This window comes from Sinohyriopsis cumingii, chromosome 13 (assembly GCF_028554795.1).
Source record: "Sinohyriopsis cumingii isolate HCF-2022 chromosome 13, ASM2855479v2, whole genome shotgun sequence".
Classification (NCBI taxonomy): domain Eukaryota; kingdom Metazoa; phylum Mollusca; class Bivalvia; order Unionida; family Unionidae; genus Sinohyriopsis; species Sinohyriopsis cumingii.
In genome coordinates this window covers 25910358-25926424 of record NC_142973.1, presented here as the reverse complement: position 1 = coordinate 25926424, position 16067 = coordinate 25910358, and positions in this window count along the sequence as shown.

Sequence of the window (16067 nt, the reverse complement as noted above, 5' to 3'; positions counted from 1 at the left end):
GAATTACTGAATTTATACGTAAATTCTGTGAATTTTCACAGCTTAGGGCATTCATTACAACTGCATGTTTATTTTCTTTATTATCAAAAAGATATTGTCGCCGTCACTAGTCACAGGTTGATGGTTAGATATTCAAGACTTTCTCACCCCACTTTCTTGTAATAGATAAATGGGTGACTTTTTTATTATTCGCGTCTTTGAGCATTCAGTATAACATATAATTACAATTCTCTTCAAGTTATCATATGTCTTTTGTGTTTGACCCAATCAAATTTATATTTGACCTAATAAGGCTTGGATGCTTTTGATATGGGTTTCCTTTGAGACATGAAAATGGTATATGTTTGCATGCTAATAACATACATGTTTTCTGTAAAATTAAAATGTATGGACGAACACATTTTGAGGTTTTACGGTTTTCTAAACAAGAGAATTGTGGTGGGTCCTGTCTCTATGGCCTAGGTACAACTGAATCATGAATGATTGTGGATTGTCTGATCTTAATGATACAGTTCTTGTTCAAAAACTCGGAGTGCAGTATCTGTGCCTCTAAAAGAATACCTTAAACTTTCAAAAAGTTTAATAACCACATTCTGTTTCTTTGAAAAAATGGATGGGGATCTCATAATGATGACCTGGGATGTATTTATATATGTATATACACACGTATACACAACTGAGCTTCTTCCTGCCATTATTATTGGTGCTGTTGCAGGCAGCAGTACTTATTGTGGCAGTGGTAGCTGTAGTATTATTGTCCTTATGAACAATTAACCATTTGTGTTGAATTTGCAAAAATAATCATCTGCTTGAATGAACGTCCGGAGATATTTGCATTTTGTATAAAATAGACATACAAGGTAGATGATTCTAAGTATAATATATCATTCGGTTTGACTTTATTTGAGTAAAAGCGATGTTTATAGGAAAGTTGACTCTGCCGTCACAGAATAGCAGATAAGTAACATAGTTTTAAATCAATTTAAAAAGAGTTGGTTTATCCAACTGCTCTTTCGGTTCATAAAAACAGTTTGTATATCCAACTGCTCCTTCGGTTCATAGGATCTGCTTATCAGATGCAGACATTTCAACAAACGAAATAGATCAGAGAAGCTGATTATAATTAGAAATGTGTAAATGTCAGCTGATCAACTTTAGGAGCCTTTAAATCATAGTATATATTGAATTGGCTGAAAATTCTAAGTAGTAAATTCAGATATAAATTCATGACACCCATCTATCATTATAAACCTTGTAACATATTGTTTACGGATATTTTAGAAAATGCACTCTGCATGAAAAGTTTATCTTAAAAAACAATCTTACTAATTGATGTAAATTCATACCGTTTCGCATCGAAATTAATTTCTTTTCTTTTCAGGGTTCCAAGCACAAAATTAAAGATTTTCATAATTATAATAATCTTATGTTACTTGAATCATGTTTATTATTATCTGTATTTGAATTACTTTAACCATTTCTTGACTTTAAAGGAATTGGAAAGCAAGAATGTCGAAAACTCTATTGAATTGGGCAAACGTATATGTTTATGTTATCGCTCTGTAAAATTGTATTCCAGAATTTCTTAGTTATGCATTAAACAGAGAAAATATTTTTTTTTAAAAAAACACAGAAAGAACATATGACAAGAGAGGAACCTCCGTAGTAATTTAAAACTCAGCTACAGATGTTGAGAGCTACTGAATAGTATTGGAACCTATACGCCTGGATGAACTTTTTCCGGGAGATCTTGTACGATCTTGTTCCGGTATTAAAGACAATCGGCAGGAAAAGAAACGAGGAAAAAAAGAACAGAACGGATATTCTCCGCACCAATGGGAAATTGTGCATCCGCACAGAAATTACCAATCTATATTCCTGCTACATCCAATAGGAGTTTATTGTTGGTGACACACATGCTGATAACATTTCCTTGATAAATTCCCACCACTCCTTGTAGGTTCGCCTCCCTTTTATTCTTTATCAACGTGTGCATACCGTAAATGCATATCATTGTAATATCGGCAAATCTTTCATTTTAGACAAAGCAATAAAGCCTGATTAGCTTCACATATTGTAACAAAATAATCAAAACAGTCATAGATATTGAATACCAATTTCAAAGAGCTACTAAAATGAGACCCGTGATTTTATTGTGCAGGTTTTTAAGTCATCATGCCCCACTGTTAACAGATTTGGAACCACAGTTACCCCGTTATCTTTCGGAGAAAAATATCGATCTGTTCCAGTTATGAGGAGTAATTTGCCTCTTTTTGGACATTTATGAAAATACATTGAGTTTCAGATTACGAATAATTATCCAATTATGGAGTAAATGTATTCAAATCACAAAATTAAGAAATCCATAAATTTCAAAGAGTCCTAAGTAGGTTTACTAGGGAAAACATTCTAAATGGCAAATTTGATAGGATTTGTTTTGCAATACTACTACTACTACTACTACTACTACTACTACTACTAATAATAATAATAATAATAATAATAAATGAAAGTGAAAGCGATGTTGTTGATGACGAATCTTTTGAGAAAACCATGCGAGGAAAGGATGCATCTCACAACTTCAGTCATAATTTAATTCAATATTTTGATATCTAATTTATAATTCTATTGTTTCATTTCCTTTAACTTGAGGTACCTTTGGCACTATTATTTTGATTACACTCGCACGGTCTGCTCCAGTTCTAGAAATGAAAGATTTTAGATTGTGAAAAAGATATCACGAAGAAAAGAGTTGTCTTGCGGATGACCAACTAAGCTTTTTATCGCAGAGACATAGAAGTGAGATATAGTTTAAGAAATCAAAAACAAAAACTAAACAAATAGCGCCAGACACCAAGCGGAGGATTTGTTTTGTGAATAGTAAGTATAAACGTTAAAAACATTAACATTTTCTTACACATGCATTTTGAAACATATCTTTACGACATCTGATATTAATCAAATCAAAATGCCATGTATTTAAAGTAAAGTGGCAGGAATTTGTTTTAAAAGTCATAACCACAAACTTAGCATGCTGTACGTCTGGCACGTTCTTTAGAACCAAACTTTTCACGTTGAAGGAAATATATATCTGCAGACAAATTCCCAACATTTAAAGTTAATAAATACGTATACTTATGGGTAATGTACACCTATTCTTTTTACCTGTACGTAAGGCTAATCGATACTTATACATAAAGCGAATGGATACGATATGCATGAGACTAATGGATAGCTATACTTAAGGTTAATGAATGTCTATACTTACGGCATTGGATAACGTATATTTAAAGATAACGGATACCTAAAAATATAGCCAAAAATTCAAAACTATAGATTAAAATGAAATCAAAACTTCTTTGGTGAACTATAGATGAAATTTCGATTGTCACGTTTTACGTGCTTATCTATGGTTTGAGAAAGAGTATGAATAGAAAATCAGTGAAATCAAGCTGATTTTAATTATATCACACAAGAGGTAAAAGACAAATACAAATTCAAAGATGACAAACTGTTCCAGAAGATTTTGAAGAACATGAATAATATATTCAGTCATTTTTATTGTGCAATTTATACCGCATGTCGCACTGTGACAGAGTATATTGGAAATGTTACGTAACAAATTCATTAACAAATCCAGTTATAGTAATTGTATTATGAATCGCACTCATTAAATATAAAATCATTGTTTCTATGTCATTGGTACACCCCATAGCCACGTTTATCAAAATATTCCTTCATAATGTAGTGAACTTTCTTTCGATTTGATTGTAGGTTAACATTTCACAGCATTTTACTCTAAAGGATTCTTTTATTTTTCTCACAATTTATAATTTCATAAACTTCCACCACTCAAGTCAAATATTTTTTCAAGCATTTCCACTGAACAGGACTAGCTACAAACCGATGGAATCAGTAATCATCCTTCGAGTGCCTTTTGCAAACACTTTAACCACATAAGACTCACCAATGACGATCGTCTTGTGGGTCACTTAGAACAACTGTTTGGACAACTGAAACAGATCCTTTACTGATTGCTAACATCTTCCAACAATCTCCCAGCACACATCAATTAACTTTTGAGCATGCATTTTTTCTTGTCCATTTTATTGAATACCTTAGATTCTTTTTGTTGCATTTTGTACAATGTCCTAGACTACATCTCATAAAAAGTGTAATAAGAATGGCAGACTCATCCTTGTCTTCATTATTCATAAGCATGTGTTCCTTACCGAAAATCTCTTTTTTACATAAGTTGTTTTCCTGTATCGATTTGTTTTAATAATAAATTTGATCTCATGGAAATGTAATATTTAATCTTACATTTCTGACATTGCCATTAACCAAATATTCAGTCGACGACATTATCTTGAAGATTATCGTTCACACTTGAAACTGAGAGGTCATACGCAGACATTTGGCCACTAGATCAGTGTTACATAGTCCGTTGATAAATGAATTCTCTCTTTCTCTCTATCCATCTACATTACCATTCTCACAAATTTTAAATTGCTTTAACCCCGACATGTTATCATTCTAAAAGGGATTGTTTATAGTACTTGTATATTCATCTAGTGTTACTCAGTCGTAACAACTGGGAATATTTCCCATTTGTACTGAAAACAAAAATGATTCAGTTTGTTCGATGAGCAAGATACTTTCTGTTAATGAATTTGAATTATTGATACTTGTCCGTAAAGCAGCATACTGTGATAGTCGAGGCTGAGGTATATGAGGCCAACACACACACACACACACACACACACACACACACACACACACAAACACACACACAGAGGCCAGCGGACATGTGAAGGAACTGGCAAACCCGGATTCAATTCTCTCTCCTACCTAATAATATTCTTTCTCCGGTTAATTTCACTTCATATTATAATTCATTTTCCGGTAAGGTCCAGGGATAACACTTTTCAATATCCTGTTAAGGATACATTTGTTATTTAATGTAATCACTTATATATAGACTGACTTCAGACATATGAGTTAATTAATGACCAATTTTAGCGAATAAATAGCAGCCTTTCTTTTCTTTTGACAATATGCGTTTAGACGATATGCTTTTGAGATTGGGGGTGGAGGAGACATGGGGATTGGTACAGTAACTGGCGGACCCAGTTATTTAGGAGGAATTATAATTTTATAAGAAGTAATGAAATTGCTCGTTCCTATTGCTATGTCCGACATCACGATAGACTGGCTCCTTTGTACGGATTGTTATGAAACAAAATTACGCCATAGGTCAAATGCATCTAAACATCATAGGCAGAACACTGAGGGTTAATTCACCGTACAGAACCACGGCCAGTCTCGTGCTTTCTCAGTTCAACGATTGCTCCCTTACAGAGAGACCGAATTGTATTTTAAGTCATGTATAATTTGATCAATGTATGAATTCAGTTCCGTAATATGTTGTTTCCATGGGATGTTATTATGATACCGAGATATTTTCAATTTTGTGCGACTTTGTATGCATCGCTGTGAGCAATCTATCCAGTAAGGACATTGTATTACACTATTTAAGGTGCATTCAAATGAATTATTCTTCCTCTTCTTTTCATATTATCTCGGTGTCATTGAAAGTAGTATCCTCAAAGTATGCATGTCCCCATATTGTGAAAGGTGTATTGGTCATCACACCCGTTCCTCTTTACGAATTCATCAAGGTGTATTTATTTTCAAAATGATATTGTTATGCACGCTTGCATGTCAACAATGTCTGTTTGCTGTTGTTCATCGAGATGACTTACGCACACCTTTCTAAAGGGATATCACTTTTCTGGATTGTTTGCCTGGTGTGTTTATGGACTGTTCAATTAAACATTACTTCAGTTCGGCGTATCTAATTTCTTCCTCTGCTCACATATGAGAAACATTTGTGCAATCATCAGAACTTTCAGGATAGGAGCAAAGATATCTTAAATAAGACTCTTTCTTTTCTATCTTGAAACGGTATAAAAACATTCCAGATAATTGTTTACGATGGCCAATTCTCCTTAGTAAACAAAACAACCATCTAGAGATGAGACTTGTTTTATAGTATTTTGCAATGTTCGTGTTCACTCCATTAAGACAATTTGAGATTAACTTACAAGTTTGTCATTCCTGTGGTTGATTCAAAAATAGATAATTCATGCTCTTGGTCATCATTAAATGTAACTTTTGTTTTCTGTATATTGGGTCTCTCCTTTTGTTGTAAGTTCATTAGATCTTCGAATTTACGGTAAATTGGGTTAAATTGAACATTGTTTATTTGTCTACATCCAATACGTAATTTAAACCTTTTTCATTAAGCAGAGTTAGATCATACTGCTATCATGGCTGATCCTGCATATCTCCATGTTATTGTCCCTGAATACGTTCTGTTAAGTTGCAACTTTTCTGAAGTATTGCAGGACACCCTTTTTATGTGTGAAATTGACAAATTAGCAAATCTTATTCCCAAGAATGTAGTTTTACATAAAATGTTTCTTTTTTGATGTGTGTGTGTGCGTGTGTGATTTGGATTTTTAACGTAGCTTTAAGAATTTTTCAGTCATATCACTATAATGTCAGCAGTATGGCAGTTTAGAGCGATGTCGAGCACTGTGACATCATATAGCATGATGTCCCACCCAGTCACATTATTCTGACACCAGGCCGACCAGTCCTAACACTAACCTCTTAATGCTGAGCGCCAAGCGAGGCAGCTGTTGGTACCATTTGTTTAAGTCTTTGGTATGACTTAGCCGGGGATCGAACATGCGATATCTTGTTTTGACGAAATGGTACAGACAGTGGTTCAGCTATAAGTTTTAATTATTTAGCTAATCATTCTTTTACATAGTATTTCCTGCGTATGAACAAGATCGCAAGCACAATTTGCCTTATTATTTTCATTTAATTACTGATCCAGCTTTGACATCAAATCTCAACTTCTGATGCAAGTTTTGCAACCAAAGAGGCTAAAGTTTATCATGATTTTCTGAACTTCGCAAAACCTGATTTTCGCTAGATAGTCAAAATCTACTACTAAATATAGTTAAAGGATTATTAATTCATTCGTTTCTATCTTCACTTGTTACATTGTATACTGTTATATCTGTTTTTGCAATATATGTTACGAGCGAAATCTGCGATACGATGACCATCACTATACATGAATCAAATCTGAACATATATCACTGTTATCCTGTACTTACTTTATCAAGAGCATGATGAAGACACACATGTTTGACGTATAAAATAATATCGCATTAAAGTTGAGACTATTGCGACTGTTATTGAATACAAAGAGAGTTCCAGTCAGTACAAAAGACCGATAAGACAAAATGTGTAAAATCTAATAAACCGTACAAGAAGCATACGTTTTTATTAATTTACTATTTATTGTTTTCTATATTAATGTTTAAATATTTACACAGTTTATATTACTTCAATATTTTTGTCCGGTTCAACCCTGTGAATTTATTTTTATATACTAAAAAAATCTAATTGACGAAAATATGCTTAATTGGAAATAAAACACTTCTTATAATATGGATTTATATTGGTTACTTCCTTAATTAGAGAGACCGCTCCGATTGCTAGTGGTTAGAGCGTCCGCCTCGAATGCGGGAGCTTGCGGGTTCGAAACCCGGCTGAGTCATACCAAAGACTTACAAAAATGATACTAACAGCTGCTTCGCTTGGCACTCAACATTAAGAGGTTAGTGTTAGGAATAGTCTGCTGGTGTCAGAATAATGTGACTGGGTGGGACATCATTTTACATGTCTGCGGTTTTATGCTCCAGTACTAGACACCACTATAAACTGTCACACTGCAGACATCGTGGCGATATGACTGAAACATTGTTACGGCTACGTTAAAAATAAAAAAAAAACACAAACACACACTCCTTACTTATCTACGTTTATTCAATTTAGGAGAAGTTTCCATTCTTGTTGTGACTGTTAAATAGATTTAACACGTGGTTCAGATAAGAGACGAATTTTGAATAACTAATTATTAAGTAAAAGTTTTTTTTATTGATCTATATTATTTACTTTATATATGCGTCCTGTATGTATGTAATATTTAATAGTTGTGGTTTCATTCTCATAAATAACATGAAATATGTACATTTTATTGCATACTATTCACTAGACTTTTGTTAAAAAATTGAAGTATATTTATTGCAAATCTATCGTAATATTTCATACGCAAGAACAAAAAACATTATCACTAAACATCATGTAAGTAAAGACCTTACAAAAATAAGTATATTTCTATAATTTTCGTATTCCACTATGATACGTGCTGTTAGAAATATATACATATAAAGATAATGGTACCCCAAAGAAAGTTAATGTGCACATGTAATCCATCCAGTTGAATGAGTTGCAGTGTATTTTTCTATTCCGCTCTTATTACTCAGGTTCCTATTTCTTTCTTCTTTTTGAGGGTTTTGTTCAATACACGCCTGATTCTATTTTGTCCCGCCTGTTTGTGTGTGTATATCTTTCTCACTGTCAAGGATATACATTAACGTGAAATAAAATGTTTGTATATTAGTACATTTAGCCTACACACCACGTTCAGGACTCCAAACCTGCTCTGTTAGATTATGGCGATGAGCGACATATAAGACAATGAATTATGAAAATGAGCATGGTAATACTTGTTGAATACCTTTATCATTCTGATACAAACGTATTTTATAATCTCAAGTCGATAAAACCAGCAGGGTTTCCAATAAGTTACAGCCCCTCAATGAAAGTCACATCAATTTGTTTCTGACAATAACCACCTTACTAATTTACACATAAAGTATTGTAGATAAGATAATAATGCTCCATTAGATTGTTGACTCCAATTACCATTCGGATACTATGGCACATTATCGTTACAACTAAATGTGAATTCGTTTTCCTGCCCACCTTGACTGAAATAGGTACTGGGCTCTCTGGGAAATATCTATAAAGAAAGACCATAGAAATAGTCAGCCAAAATGAATATGTATATTAGTTAGCGGACTCCTACTAAACTTCATCAGCCGAATTTTACGTATCTCTAACCATTGTCAGCATTTCAGATATATTACTTTTTTACATCTGAGAAGCAGATTAGATATCCCAACTCTTTCCAAATTAATATTTGTTTCCTTATCTGTGACGACAATGTCCATTTCCCTATTACGATGTCTCTTGTTAAAATAAAGGCACTCCGATTGATATATTGCACTTGAAATCACCGACTATTTCTTCTGCTTCACAAAAGCTCCAATACCTCTGGACTTTCGAGTGCAGGAATATCTTTGCAAATGGAATACGAAATATTTCATAATAAGAACAATACCACTGCTAACACTACTATTGCTACTCGCAACATCAACAAGAATATATATATATATATATATATATATATATATATATATATATATATATATATATATATATATATATATATATATATATAACGACTCTATGGTCTTAAAATAAGTAGCAGAAAAAGGTGAAAAGCAACAAGCTTTGTAAAATTCAAAAAAATAATTTATTTCTCTAGAATACAAAGTGAAATGGTGAAAGAACTTATGGTATAACGAATTAAATTCCAAATAATTCTAGAATTACTAACACAAGTCATAAAGAATTAGGTTCTGAATAAACTTTAGTTCTATTCCAAATAATTTCCAACGTTGAAGGTGTTGATTTGCCTGTAGTGACCTGTAAATTGGAGATCTAAAGGGAGTCTTTTGTTGAATCACAGTGACATAATTAAAGTTGTCCTTATTTGAATTCACTATAATTGCCAGTTAAAGTCTCTTTCCAAAAATATTATACAGAGCACTTTGTATTACCAGAGAAGAAGAATATTGCTTGAGATCTATTATCTTCTCTTTTTTACTTAAAATTATTCCAAACAAAGTTCCAAAATTATAGAATCTATCTGAGGTTCCTGTAATATCACTTTCCGTTTAATTAAGAATAAAAAAATAAATTTCTTTTCTGGTGTTATGAACTACAAATTCAAGCTTTCTATTCCACATGATATGGCATCTAAATTTACCAATGCTTGTCACTGATTCTTTTGAAACATTGTTTAATGATAGAACAAGTGTATCGATTTTCTTTATGCAATAGTGCTAATCAGAGCAGACAATTAGCAAATGCATTATTTACAATATGTTTTATGAATAATTGTAAAGTATGATAACATAATATTGGAAGCAATTCCCTGCAATATATATATATATATATATATATATATATATATATATATATATATATATATATATATATATATATATATATATATATCTTGCACACAATAAACAATATATACACTCCATGAGATCTGATACACACTATGCAGGGATAAGTGTCTGCTCAACACCTGTAGCAAATGAAATTGCCCTTCGGCTTTGTACAAAGAAATCATTTGTTCCGTTGATCGGATTGTACAGAAACGACAGGCGAGAGACAGGTAAATGTACGATTATTTGAAATGGACAAGGATGAAGACAGCACTATCGCGAATATTGTTTCAATTTGTCAAGAATATTTCTAATTAAAGAAGAATTACATTTAAGTGACGAATTTTTTTACCGAATTTTTAACAAAATGTACATATTTTTTTCGCAAATAAGGCTATTCATTCCGCATAATAAAAATGAAATGATCATATTTAAACTCAAAGCATTAATCTTTGTGTGAATATTGCTAATTTATGTAGTTTCGCTAAATGGATACCTTTTTTACAACAGAACACCACTTCTATCATAATGGAAATAATAAAAGATAATTTTATGTAGCAAAAGCTATCATGACTCCAGTTAAAAATGGCTGTATAAGGTTACAATATTCATCCCAGAACTCACAGATTAAATAAAATGCATGATGATCCATAACTTAAAAGAAATATAGCTCAACGGTATAATTACAATTAATACCAAAATCCAAGTAAAACAATATTTTGTGAAAACATAGATTACAAAGATGTTCCAAGACGACATAGAGGATAGCTCAAAGCTCTTGTACTTAATTTTACTACATTCTAAACAAATTCCCAGAAAAATACGAGATGGTTATTATAATCCAACTTTATTCAATAGTTCACAAATGCATTGATTATAAATTAACAGGATTTGGATATAGTTTAAAACAACTTATGGCTAAAATAAAAATCGCTGTGAAGGAAAAGCTATTAAGATGACAAAAAGATTACGTTGTAAGTAGGATTTTTATCGTTAACTATAGCAATGGATATTCAAATGTTTGATACATATACGTGTGTCTTAAATTATAATCGTTACTTCTTGTTGCATGTTATCGTCATCCGGGAGTGACAATAACTGTATGTAGATCTTAGTCAAAAACTCATCTTTATTAAATATACACGATATATCTTGCGTAGAAACAGATAAACCTAACTATTTATATATTGTTGAAATTTAATGACAGAAAATACGACTTGTTGCATTTCATCGTCATAGTCCTCCGGCAGTGATATAAACTCCAAGCATATCTTGGTAAAATCACATTTAGTATATTGTTCCACTCCCTCAGGTTGCACTGGGTACCTAATGAATTCTAAATTCACCTTTCAGAAAATCACCACAAGGAGATTTATCTCACATTCACTGATCCTAGAATATAGTCCAGAAGTATAGCCAGCGTGTACTGCTGTGTCCAGGAACCTTGAAAAAGACGAATTGTTAAAAATCTTAGATAATTTTATTGAATTGTCAAAATTATATGTGTTCTTCCATGCTAAGAAGAAGTTGTGATATCCCGCGATCTAATTTACACTTACATTGTCTCATGTCATTATTTAAGAAATGTTTCCTGCAATCAGTTGGTCAACACGTGGAAAAACGAATCAGCTTCACACGTTACTATCAAAGATTATAAAAATGTTATCACAAAACGTTATGTTTCTGATCATCTTACCTGGTCTGTGGTTTACGTAGAACCGTGTTTTGTTAGCAAGATTTAGACATAACTATAATACTCTTGTTTCGGGTAAATTTAATCCCTGATTCCTTCTTCCCATGTGGGTATCCTATGGAATATGACAATTGTTTCATTTCTGACAAAGAAATATACGATAATCAAAGACAATATGATAATCATAGACGAATATTGTTTCATAAACCCTACATTTTAAAATATGAAAATATCTACCTTTACAGCTGACCACAGCAAGCTCTCCCAAACTGTCATGGTAAGTAAAACAAGACCTGATACTATTGTATAACAGGGCCGAAACCAAAAAACAATTACCATGCATCGTTAATCGTTACAGAAAAGAAGATCGGACTAAAGTGGAAAAATAGGATAAATTCTAAGACTAGAGTGCATCAATGTGTGTTCGTGGCATGTGATGGAAAGTGAAAAATGCAACAAAAATATTCTATTCGTTTTTACAGATAAGTGATGTCTTCATTTATAGACAACCTATTTTATACTTAAATGGTTCTGGTGCCTGCCATATTCTCACTTAATATCAGACACACGCATGCACGCAGGCCCTCACAGATGCATACATACATACATACACACACATACACACTCATATATATATATATATATATATATATATATATATATATATATATATATATATATATATATATATATATATATATATATATAATCACCGGTTGACTGAGGTGTTCTTTTTATCAGTTGGTACTTTCCACAGTACAGGTTCATCGGTAGCTTCCATCAGTAAGAAATGTAAGGAAATTCCCGAGGAATAATATTACGATTTAATGACATTAATAGTGTGTCATCATTCATGACAAAATAGTTCAGAAGTTTTATCTTCTTATAAAGATATTTTATATGTTATCTACGTTACTGGCCATTAGTTTTTTTTTTTGGTTTTCTGGGGGGTGGGATTACAGATATCTTCATTTGAAGTGAAATATTTTCTTTTGTTTTGTCTCAAGATAATTAATATTTTTCCAAATCATAAACTGGAAGAAATACTGTGTTATTTTGCCATGAATAAGATCCAGATTTTTTTCCAGCTATTGACAGACGGAAATTAAGCATCAATGTGTCAGGCAGCTGCTCGCAAATAGTGATTGTTGGGTTCCTAATATAATTTACGGTATACCGTGGTACGGATCGTTTCCTAATATAATTTACGGTATACCGTGGTACGGATTGTTTCCTAATATAATTGCGGTATACCGTGTTAAGTATTGTTGTACGTTCAAAGTATACCGCGTTGAAAAATGTTCGTACTACCTAGCTCTAAGATAGATAGATAGATAGATAGATAGATAGATAGATAGATAGATAGATAACATAGAAACACACACACACACATTAACACATTGACACCAATATGACAGGCAGAATGGAAAGCGAGACATACATACATACATACATACATACATGGATGCATGCATACCTGCATGCATACATACATACATACAGACATACATGGATGCATGCATACATGCGTGCATACATACATACATACATACATACATACATACATGGATGCATGCATACATACATGCATACATACATACATACATACATACATACATACATACATAGACAGATACATACACACATACATACATACATACATACATGCAAGCAGCATGCGATATTGGGTAAAATGTATTCACTTAAAAAAATAAAATGAATTAATTAAATAAACAAATAAATAAATAAATAAAATATCATGTATCAAATAATCGGATAATAAAAAGCTATAATCAGACATCACTGTTCGTATCCATCTTTTATTATAACATTGTTACATATTGTTTATTGGCATTTTATTGTACCTATGCTTTTAGTTCTCTTTCGATTGCTTAAAGAATGCACTCTAGCGGAAATGTTTATGTAAGAAAACAATCTTAGTTGAGTTAAATTGATTACCACAGCGTGTCATAGCTCTTTGTTATTTCTTTAAGGGCTCCCAGCTCAAAAAGTTAACATTGTTTTAATTATAAAAATCTTCTTTTATTATGACTATCATTATTATTATTATTATTAGTAGTAGTAGTAGTAGTAGTAGTAGCAGCATAGTTTAAAACCCATCTTCTGATGTTTGAATCTATTGCGTAGTATTTGAACATATGCGCCTGGATTCTATTTCTTTCTGGTACATCTGTACATCCGTGTTCCGGTGTCAATGTTAATATAATGGGAAAAGAAACGACAAAAAGGTCGCACAGAATACATCTGTATAAATTGGAAATCTCGCATCCCCACGAACATTACCCCATCTATATTCCTCTTATATCCAAAGGGAATTTATTGTGTGTCACCATGCTGATAACGTCTCGTTGATAACTTGCAATCAACTCCTGTAGGTCCGCCTCCTATAATTTTTTAAATCAACTTTTGCAAACAGTACAAGCAGATCATTGTAATATTTGGTAATTCTTTAATTTTAGAATGTTTGTGAATCCCGTATAAGGAGGGTATATTATGCCAAGTAGTTCATTCCTCTAAACCCAGTTACAAGAAAGCCTAGATAGGTTCACATTGTTTAAGACAATTGAAACAGTCATACAGCTTGAATTATAAAACAGAGTTTAGAACAGAACAAGAACAGCAACAAAATGAGACCTCTGATTTTAATTGGTAAGATTGTAAGCCATCATTCCATAATAATCGATTTAGATCGACTGTTATTCCTTTTATCAATGGACAAAAGTGCGCTTGATTTGGCTGTTCCTGTTTTGATGGGTAGTTTACCTCTTTGTGGACATTTATGAACATTCTTTGTCAGTTTCATTAAGAATAGTTATTGATTGTGGAGTAAATACATTCTAATCACACCATTAAGAATTCCATAAATTTTAACGACTGTAATGGTTTAATATGGACATAATAATAATAATAATAATAATAATAATAACTGAAAACATTGATGATGATTTACAGTTGTTATTATTGTTACTATGCCATTCCATGCTTCAGTCATCATATAATTTTATATTGTCATATCTTATTTCTAATTCTATTGTTGTATTTCCTTTTCCATGAAGGTATATTTAGCATAATTTCTTACATTGGTCTCTCACGGTCTGCTCCAGTTCTAGAAAAGAACGATTTTCAAAAAGGCATCACGAACAAAAGGAATGTCTTGCAGATAACTAACCAAGTTCTTTCTAGAAGAGACACGAACGTAAGAAATATTCTACGAAATCAAATAAATAACGCCAGATACCAAGCGGAGGATTTGTTTCATGAATATGTAAGTAAACAAAGTCAATTACTTGAACATCTCCTTGAATTGTGCGTAATTATATATATATATATATATATATATATATATATATATATATATATATATATATACTCATTCAATGAAGATATCATGTACATAAATAATGTGGAATGCATTACATTAAAAGATATAAATACAAACTTAACATGATGTACTCCTGCACGTCCTATACTTACAGCTAATGGACACCTGTAATTAACTCCAATGTATGCATATACATACGGATAATAGATATATCTATACTTAAGGCCAATGGATACCTATATTTAAAGCTAAAGGATGCCAATTGTGAAAGTTAATGGATACATGAAAGATGAAAACTACTGTGGTTAGCTATAGATGAAGTTTTAATTGTCAGAATCATTCGTGTCGCTATTTTTACCTTGTTCTTAAATTAATCATGGTTCGAGAAAGAGTAGGAGTAGGAAATAAGATGATGGCAGGTTTATTCCTATTCATTTATTTATTTATTTGTTATAGGTACACGCCAGCACTTCCTTACCTGATGGGTATGAGATAACAGAAAGAGAACTCATTATTATATTTCCTCAAGTGGCTTCTGCAGTTTCACAGGTATTCCATTTCACATATCTAATACTAAACGCAAACTTTATTTAAACAGTTTTAGTGTGCTTGTATCTCGTTTGACAGTGTCATGGAGTACTTAGCAAACATTACGTAACAAATTCATTGATTACCTCCAAATTTAGTATTTGTATGATAAATTGAATTTTAGATAGTACTCATTTAATATAGAACGATGAACGTTAATGTTAAATCCTGGCATGGTTTAATTTTGATATACCTAACAATCATTCATTGCATT